This window comes from Pavona decussata, unplaced genomic scaffold (genome assembly GCF_977016875.1).
Source record: "Pavona decussata unplaced genomic scaffold, jaPavDecu1.1 SCAFFOLD_87, whole genome shotgun sequence".
Classification (NCBI taxonomy): domain Eukaryota; kingdom Metazoa; phylum Cnidaria; class Anthozoa; order Scleractinia; family Agariciidae; genus Pavona; species Pavona decussata.
The window spans coordinates 1,103,358-1,107,458 of NW_028145504.1; positions in this window are offsets into that span (position 1 = coordinate 1,103,358).

The window sequence follows — 4,101 nt, forward strand, 5'->3', positions numbered from 1 at the left end:
TCATCAAATTTCCCAAGAGACAGTGCGCTTGTTGTTTTTCTTTGCTCACCTCTGATTGGTCATAAAATATGCGCGAAAAAACGCGCGAAAATGACCTCACGATTGACTACCAATCGCAATATTCAGTCGCAATCGATTCAGAAGAACAGATTTGAAACTGAATAGCATACAGTGAATACTTATCGGACCGAACAAGTCCATTGAAATGGGCCATCATCTTCCCGACAGATATCACTTTAATTAGGTCACTCTTGAATAGTGCAGGGACCACTTGTACAAACAGCAGCAAAGTGTAGCCGGATCTTTGTGTAGATCAAGATCAGCAATGTTGAATAAAACGTAAAATTAAATGCAAGGCTGATCGGACAGCTAAAATAATATTATTGCCCAATATTTCGGTTAGACAATACTAACCTTCTTCAGGGGCGGCAAAAAGCTAAGTAAAAATTGGAAATAAACGGTTACAATATTTAAAGACGATACAAATGAAAAGTTGAGATGTGATTGGTTGATTAATAAAGAAAGCTGAAACGTGTACAGTAGACAGATTAAGTTTCATCGCGTCTGTTTATTCCATAGGGTTCAAGAGTCTTGCCCTTGGAAATTAGAAATGCTTCTCTGGCTTTCCGAATGCTGTCTCTGTTGGAGTTAATGAGTTCTAGGGGAATGAGTTCTATGTTTTTGATTGAATGGCCAGGAAGAGTGAAGTGATCTGAAACGGCCGTAGGCTGATCTATGTGACGTTGTTGAAGGGCTTTTTCGATTGCGCGTCTGTGTTCGCCAAATCTGTCGCTTAGATGTCGTTTAGTCTCTCCTACGTACAGTGCTCCAAATGCAAGGTACAACTGAAGTCGGGGAATGAACTTCAGGGTTCCAATAGGCCCGTATTGGCTCCGTCGCTCGCTAAACTGTCATCGGCTGCTACCGGGAACGTTTTGCAGCCTGCTCACGCACACATCGTGGAGTGTACTGCAATGATCCATTCTGATAGGAAAGGACGAAAAAAAGTGGGCAAAAGAAATCCTGGGAAGTTACCCGAAGCTGTGAAGAGGGTGGCGGTATGGAAGGAAGAACGAAGGGTTCCGTTGACTGATTCGTGGCAAGATATCGATTTGCTGCAAAACGAGAGAGAAAAAAGGAAGATTCGCTTAAAAAGATCAGCATCTTGCGATTTGACTGTGGCTTATGTTACCAGTTTCACAAAGTAAGGCAAAGATCCATGTCATCTCCATCACTCCTAGGATAGTTCAAGGAGAATCTTTTTGTTCTATTAATGATGATGGCATTTGGAATGTAAATTTCTTTCTCCTAAATAATGCGGCCTTCCTTAGATAGCTCGTTAATGTATCAACGTCACACTTTTGTGCGCAACTTTGAATCTTAACTCCGGGCAAAACGATCAAATATTTGTACAACTCTTGTAATCGTTTAGTCAACTCTTGGCTTTTAAATAAGAGCCTTCTGAAGTTTGATCTGGTTAAACAGTTTCATGCGAGGCTTCGTTTGACGAGCAAATTTGTCACTGTTTGGCGGGTAGCACTAATCTGCGGAACTGCAGACCGTGGAACCTAGAGAAATGAATATTTTTTTCTTTCAACTTACATACCTCATGTATAAGGTTAACATGATAACAATATGTAACAAATTGTTGCGATTTTGAAAATTGACATTGATATTTGTGAAATTTCCTGTCTGGTTGGGATATAACTGGCCAAGTCCCAACATTGTTGAAAGTTGGAAAATTGTTAAAGACGTTTAGAATTGACGGCGTGTTCAACCGACGGCTTACGATACATTTTATACAATTTATAGTTGCTTTTAAACTATTTCAAACGGTGTTGAACGATTCCGGCGATCAATGAAATAGACACTGATTGATGCCTTGTTAAAAATTTCCTTTCGCTGCTACAAACTGTGGTAAACTGTAGAAAATCTTTGCCAGTGACAGCTTGTAGATCGAGGCAATCGAGACTTTCGCATAAGAGAGCCGTAGTCAGTTCTTATTTGTGGACAAAATATCAATACATAGTGTCCCAGTCGCTGCTACAACTGAAGTCTTCAGTGAACGATAACAGTTTGACAAATTTAAATATATTCTGGCAGGACAATTTCAATGCGTAGGTAAAATGGCCGGCGCACGGGCATAGTCACCCTGCGAGCAGAGCAACCTTTTGTCTTTTTCTTTAATGAGGAGGAGAACGCCAAAATCGAGCAAGCAAAATAAAGGCTCTGCTGGCAGGGTGGGGCATAGTGCGAATATTGCTAGTGTGCTGGTAGATATAACTTCAGGTCCGAGTCCCACTTAATTTTTCCCATAGTAACTTTCTCTTTTTCTTTCTTTCGTTTTTGTTTTTTTCTTTTTTTATTTTAGTTTTCGACAAGTCTTTTCAACAGCTGTTTTCATTCCCGCGCAGGATTCACTGTTTTCTCCGGTCAAGCTGCGTTTCTTTGTGTTAAGCGATTGCATTACAGTTCACATCTGAAGGAATATGATCTATCGAGCTACTGGTAACGTCAGTGTAAAGTCCAAACAATCTTAGACGCTTTATGCGAACACCGGTTTATAAGGACAACGGACACTTTTCAGTGAACCGACCGACATGCCCTAGCTCATGTAAAATTCTATCTAACCTTGTTTTACGAACATTAGTTATCTGCACACTGTGTAAATTGTCTTGTATTCAGCCCGTCTGGCTGAGGCGCAAAATGGAAAATAAATGTAATTGCAGACTGAAAGTAACAGTCGGGCTATATTAAATGATTACGTTGTTAGTCGCGTTTGAAGCACTGAGAGAACATTAACTTTGATGTGAGACTTTGAATGAGCCTAAAGGAAATCATTTCTCTTTATAGCGTGAAATCACCCTTGCTCTTTTAGTGTATTAGTTTATGAATCAAAATAAACTGATATAAACCTTACAGCACTCATGAAAACGAAATCCGAGTGCTCCTATTAAAGAGGAGTGGAACATATGATTTTCCGATTACTATTTCGCCGGATACTCCACGGTCCTCTACAACTGAGCTATAGAATGTATCCTTGGCATATGTGAAAGACGAAGTTTAATTGCCTTTGCTCCCACGAGTCTCCTGTAGCTCAGTGGTAGAGCATCCGAACTAGTCATCGGAAGCCGGTCTTAGGTTCGACTCCTGATAGAAGCCCTCGAAATTTCTTTTTGCCTGTGTCATTACTGAATAATACATCATTCCCAAATATTATGTTGCATTTCAAACCTGGTGAATACATGATAGAGCCTTTTTTTTTTTCAGTTAGTGACACAGACATGCTCGGAAACGGAGAAAAAGCCAACAATAAAACTGATGCCGCCTAAATAACCAGATGCATCTTGAGCTCTAGATAAAAAATATTTTCCCACATATGTAGATTCTTCTTACTTCAGAGGTTTCTAGTGCCTCATTTTTGGACACGTGACCTAAAACAGATAGACCGTGGCATAATATAGAGGCCTTGGACCTAGGCAACTGGGTAACTATTGTTACGGCGAATACGTTTTGCGCATCTCGAGATACTCGGGTTTCCTATGAGTGGTGCCTACTAATACAGGGATATTTTTGCGAGGTTTAAAACTATGCGGAGAAAGAAGAAGTGCTCTTGGTATCCAAAAAGAAAATTTGGGGTAACCATGCATATTTCAACGATAATAAAGCTTCAATTTCGAAAAAAAATACGCCATCCATTGCTTTGTATGTTACTAGTTTATAGCATAAATAAACAAGAATGTATTCACCGCACTTGTGTTTTTTACACATTCACGTGTATCGTGGCCTGCTCCCTTTAAAAAAAAGAAACATAACTGCTTTGCGCATTTGCATTTAAATAATAAACCCATTTCAAAGAAGAAAGGAAACCAGACTTTACTGCCCACTGAATGAAGCAGCAAATGAGAAAACAAAAGGAAAAGAGCACTGGGATCGAAGAGTTGAAATTTCCGTGCATTGCAAAGTACTCTATACCGAAAAAACGTTATGTTATCATGGACCCAAACGACGCCGAAGTAGCTAACAACTCCTCCATCGAAGGGCCAGAATTTTTCTGTTGGGAGTTGTACGCTACATACGTTACTGCAGGGGATGTAAGCT